Source organism: Cornus florida, unplaced genomic scaffold (assembly GCF_030987335.1).
Source record: "Cornus florida cultivar Cherokee Brave unplaced genomic scaffold, ASM3098733v1 CherokeeBrave_3.0.0_Hap2_Chr07, whole genome shotgun sequence".
Taxonomy (NCBI): Eukaryota; Viridiplantae; Streptophyta; class Magnoliopsida; order Cornales; family Cornaceae; genus Cornus; species Cornus florida.
This window is the reverse complement of record NW_026775577.1, coordinates 35,237,024-35,243,036: the sequence shown is the minus strand read 5'-3', so window position 1 is coordinate 35,243,036 and position 6,013 is coordinate 35,237,024. Positions and strand designations below refer to the sequence as shown.

Sequence of the window (6,013 nt, the reverse complement as noted above, 5' to 3'; positions counted from 1 at the left end):
AACACGAATTCACTCCTTCCCTACAAATTAGAAATTAGGGGCAACATATGTAATTAGAACATTTCCAAACTTTTCTTTCTCCCACCACATCTATAAAATAATCATTAATGCAACACAATCGCCCGTTAATCGGAAACATCATGACATCTACAATGTTTTGGTTTGATTCTTGGCAGCCATCGGGTCCTCTAGAGCAGCGAGAATCAGCCGTCCTGCAATGCAAGTCTACTCACATAATGCTATAATACTCTTTCATTGAGGAATCCAATTGGAGCTTTCCATCCTCTTTACTCAGACTCATTCCGCAGCTCAATACTCCCCAATCCCTATCGCCCATTTTCCCCAACACAGAGGATTCAATCATTTGGACTCCTCCCATTACAAAATTCTCCCCTATACCCTTAAACACATTTCCCCTGTTTTTCCTACAGCCGCTTGGTCTAACATTGCCGATGAAAATGCCAAGTGCAATCACGATGGCACATTGTCGGTCATTGAATCTATAGGTTTTAGTGTGAATCTCACAAGATCTAACGGCTGATATTGTGCAATTGTGACAATCAAGAATGCAAATAGCCCAGCTCTTTTACTAATGCATTAAACAAACATAAATGCACCTAATTGAATAAGGAATTAGTTTGATATTTCACATGAAAACAAAAAATCCAACAAAATGTACTCATAAGATCGCAACAAAGGCTATATAACAACCGGGTCAACCCGAACCGAACCGAACCCAAATTTTTTTTTTTTTTTTTTTTTTTTTTTTGTCTCCCTTCTCTCTCCTCTCTCTCCTCAAATGGATCGACGGCTCGGAATCGTTCGCCGAGATAATCGTCGCTTTTATGTGCGTCGAGGGGATCTTCTTCTCCGGCAGCTTCTGCGCTATCTTCTGGCTGAAAAAGTGCGGGTTGATGTCGGGACTCACCTTCTCGAACGAGTTGATCTCCCGAGACGAGGGGCTGCACTGTGACTTCACGTGTTGCTGTACGAGGGGCTCAGAAGCTGAGTGAGGAGCGAGTCAAGGGAATTCTGTCGGACGTGGTGGAGATAGAGAGGGAGTTCGTGTGCAACGCGTTGCCATGCGCCCTGGTGGGAATGAACGGTGATCTGGTGAGCCAGTACATCAAGTATGTGGCTGATAGGCTGTTGGGTGCGCTAGGGTACCGGCAAGATGTACAATGCTCACAACCCATTTGATTGGATGGAGCTGATCAGTCTTTAGGGGAAGACTAATTTCTTTGAGAAGAGGGTTGGAGAGTATGGCTTTTGTGATGAGTAGTTTGAATGTGGATGGTGGAGACTCCCATATGTTCAAGCTTGATAAAGATTTTGATTTTTTTTTTTTTAATGTTTGTGTATTGTTTTAACCAGTACTTATTTGTAATATTTTTTAAACCTATTAAGAGCAACTCCAATGGGTTTTCATTTGAACTCTCAAAATTTGAGATTTTCAAATCCACTCTCAAATCTAGCAGCTGTCAATTTTTTTGACAAGTCTCTTAATTCCTCTGTCATCTCTATCTCCCTCAATATCCGTCTCTCCTCTACCTTTCGTTCCATTTTATCTTTGTTCCTTTCATTGCGTTACCCTGTCGTCTCTCTCTCCCTCTCATCTGCAACGACAAGTTTGTTACTATTTCCAAAATCTAACTTCAATCTCTCTCTCTCTATATATATATGTTTGTGTATCTAACTCTCAATACAAAGCCCTATTTTTGTACCTAGCACCACAATGTCTTATTGTTTTTCTTGACCCTCCCTGCACTAATCGAAACCTCTCTAGAAAACAGAGCACCAAACCCAAATGGGTTTGATTGTTGATGAAGAAGAAGAACGAGACGACGTCTTTCTAGTTCCACCTGCCAATTTCTCAATGGTCGAAGATGGCATTTACAAATCTAGTTTTCTTCAATCCTTGAATTTCCCATTTCTTGAAACCCTCAATTTGAAATCAGTCATGTAGGTGTTGTTATGTATACAATATATGTATATGTATCTTAATTATTCACAATTTTCAAAATTAGATTACGGTGATTACCTCAAAATTATTTTAAAAAACCCATACATACAAGTTAGCAGTTGCAGAGAGAGAGGGAGGCAAGCTTGAGAGTTAAGAGATAGCGGCTGAAGCTTGTGAACGGTGAACCTGAACTGGAACAGTGGGCAATGGAAATTGAAAAATATGGGTTTTGATTTTTTGAACAATTTGAAATGATATGTCGATATGGGTTTTGAACTTTTGATTCTTGCAAACAGATAGATAAACTGAAATATATGGGCTTTGAACTTCTCATTCTTGTAGATTTTGTAGTTTGCAGTTGCAGAGAGAGAGAGAGGGCAAGTTCAGAGTCGAGAATGAGAATAAAGATGGAGGCGATTGGGGAGGCTGAAATGATTTGCCCTAAAAATATTATGTGGGACAGAATGCAATGAATGGTTAAGATGGAAAGGTAATTTCGAAATCAACGGTACTCAAGAGTTAAAGTTAAAGTAGGATTGGGGAAACTAGAAGTGGGTTGGGCTTAGTTCAATGGAGGCTGAGAATTTCTAAAATATAGCATTTTGGATGAAATGTACCATTGGAGCAGAATTGTTAAAATATAGCATTTTGATACTGTAACTCCTCCTAAAATATAGATTTGGCAACCCGAAATGGCAATTTGCATTTGAGATGGTCTAAAGAAATGAAATTATGATAATGTGGTTTTGAAACATAACAAATGTTCTTTTTCCTTTTCCTATTGTAATTAAACTTTTTATTATTATTATTATTATTATTATTATTTACTATTTTTCTTCTTATATTATTATTATTTTACTATTTTTAATTTGCATATTTTTAAAAAAAATAAAAAATTGACTTGTGAAACCGGTTCGATCCATTCAAAATATTCGAGTTGGGTTTTAGATATAACCCATTTTAAGTAGAATTCGGACTGGCCCAACTTAATCCGATTTTGGATTGAGATTGGGTTGGGAGTGGGCTGGGTTGGGACTGCCCAACTTGCTGCCTATTTACAAATAGCAATTCAACTGGAAGAAAGAGGGTTTCTTCATCTATGTCCATAATGTAAACTTTAATTAATTCGTGTTAAGCATTAATTATAAATAAACATGAATTCCAAAACTTCATGATTTTCACATATCTATAATGTATAAATAAATAGTTAGATATAAATATCTCGATATGTAATTGTAAATCTTATTGAGATTAAGCCAAATATCAAGATCCTTTTTGCGAAAGAAAAAAGTGATAAACTGTAAGTACAAACAATAGCCAAAACGTGTAGAAACTGATTTCTCTCTCTTGGCCTTTTGCACACATAAACATTATACATATTGTTTTCATTCGCGTACATAATTGATAGGAATATGCACTTTTATAAAGGCAGAGAGAGGACCAGGTTTCCTTTTAGTAACTTTAATTCCACTTTCCATCAAAGTAAGGAATAAATAGGAAAACACTTCTTCAATAATTAATTACCAAAAAGGTAATTTAATAAGTTGACCAAATAGTAAAATGTTAATATGATATCTATTTACTCAACCACTAATGTATGAAATATATCACATGTCCAAATCATGTGGGTCACACAATTAATAAATAATCATACATTCTCCCACTTGGCCCATATGATAACTTTTATAGTCGTTTAGTAAAATAGTCATCAGTGTGCACCATAAATCAGATTGAGTCCTTAAGTTGGTCATCATGGTTATATATCACTAAATGATACAGTCCCTTCCATGTACCACAACACTAGTAACATATTCAATATAATCTATAAATGAGAAGTATTAATGATGATCTAACAATAATGTCTTTTCCAAGACTATTCATATTACTAGTTATTAAAACAATACGTACATATACATTAATTAATAGGAAATATCAGAAACATATTTAATAAGCACAAAATGTCAAATATATATAAGAACTGTTAAGAAATCCACAATTAAAAAATAATCAACATTGACTACATTCAAAACCCATTCTTTCAACATGTCCTATAAATGTCTTGGGTGGTAGTCCATTCGTTAATGGATTTCAATCATAAGTTGTGTGCTTATATGTTCGATAGACATTCATTATTTCTAAATATCTTCTTTAATGATAAAGTATTTTAACTTTATGATACTTATTATTTTTAATACAAGAAGATCAACAATTGTAGCATAAATTTTCAACAATCTGAAAAAAATGGTATCCATAACTTTATATCCTGAAATAAATTCTGCAACCATAAATTGGAACCTTAAACCATGCTACAAATTAAAAAAATTCATAATAGATAAAGTAATAATAAATTACTTTACACTTTTTTCATAATATTGTTCCTCTAGGCAAAAGGAACAAATAACCAATTAAAAAATGTCTTCCTACGTATGAGCATATAATCTTTTATCCCATACCAACTTATATATATATACATCAAACTCTATAATACATGCAAAAGGAATACTTTTCGTTTCTTTACCTTCTGGCTAACTCATTCTTTGGGATTGAATTAGGCTGAATTTATCCCCTTTTATGTATAGAACAATATTGGTTGAAGAATTTTCCATACTAAATCTTTCTAGAACTCTTTCAATATATATTTTCTGAGACAATCTTAAAAATTCACGTGATATATCATGGAATATTTCTATTCCTATCACGTAGGATGCCTCATTCATATATTTTATTTCAAAGTTCTTATAAATAACTTTTACTTTCATATAATAAACTGAGATTACTACTAGCAAACAAAATATCATCAATATATAGAATCAGAAGTATAAACTTACTCCCACTAACCTTCTAGTATATACATTGATCAACAGTGTTTTTCTTAAAACCAAAAGAAATAATAGTATCATTAAACTTAATATACCATTGTTAGGAAGCTTATTTAAATCTATATATTGACATTTTAAGTTTACAGACCATGAATTCTATACCTTCTAATGTGAAGCCTTCAGGTTGTTTTATATGGACTCTCTCTTATAAATTCCTATTCATAAAATTCTAAATTATAATAAGCTACTAATACCATGATATTTTAAAAGATTTCTTCTTAGATATTGGAGAGAAGGTTGCTTTATAATCTCTTTATTTATGACACTAATCCATTTAGTAAAATTATTACTGTTAATGGCTTGTGAATATGTAACTGGATCCGTATATATCTCACTATATATCAAAATCAAATTCTTGCAAATATTTCACATAGTCATCCGGAATGGCAGATCTCCTTTCTCTTTGAGATCGTCTTAATATTATTCCTTATGATTCTTCTATAATCTATTCATTGGTGACAATCTCATTATGGAGTTGTTAATCATTCAATTGTTCTTCATTATTATACGGTTTAACAACTGAATGAATAATTATTTCCTTATAAGTTATAAGTAAAAAGATTTGTACCCTAACTTCTGGAATGATCAAATTTTTATTTTTATCACTCCCACTGATTTCACCATTCTCAATGAATCTGACATTTTCGGTTTCAACAATTCTCGTACTATGTTTAGCATAGTAAAACTTGTACTCTTTAGATTACTTAACATCCACAACGTTATAGGTAACAAGAAATTACTTAACATACTCCTAACTGTATCTGTAAGAGTACGATTACGCCTTTCAGCTACACACTTCTGTTGTGGCATGCCTGATATAGTGTATTGAGCACAAATGTTATACATTTTAGGGAGTTTAGCAAATGGTTAAAGTATTAGCCCGTTTTATCATACTTTCCATAATATTCATCACCTTTATATGACCTTATGATTTTCACTTTTTTATCCAGTTGTTTTTCAACCTCATTTATGCATACTTCAAAAGTACCCATTGCTTGAGATTTTTCATGCACCAAATAAATATATCCATAACGTGAAAAATCAACTATAAAGACGATAAAATAATTTTCTCCTCCAAAAGATAGAACATCAAAAGGTTTACAAATGTCTGGATGAATAATTTCAAGAAGCTATGTACTTATTGCGGCTTATTTTTTTGTGTGTTTGGTTT

The 6,013-nt window shown here is 33.1% G+C and overlaps 1 pseudogene; it reads left to right on the top strand.

The window, feature by feature from the left end:
• Positions 1–791: 791 nt before the first annotated feature.
• On the top strand, positions 792–1,521 carry LOC132316567 (ribonucleoside-diphosphate reductase small chain-like; annotated as a pseudogene).
• Positions 1,522–6,013: the final 4,492 nt, after the last annotated feature.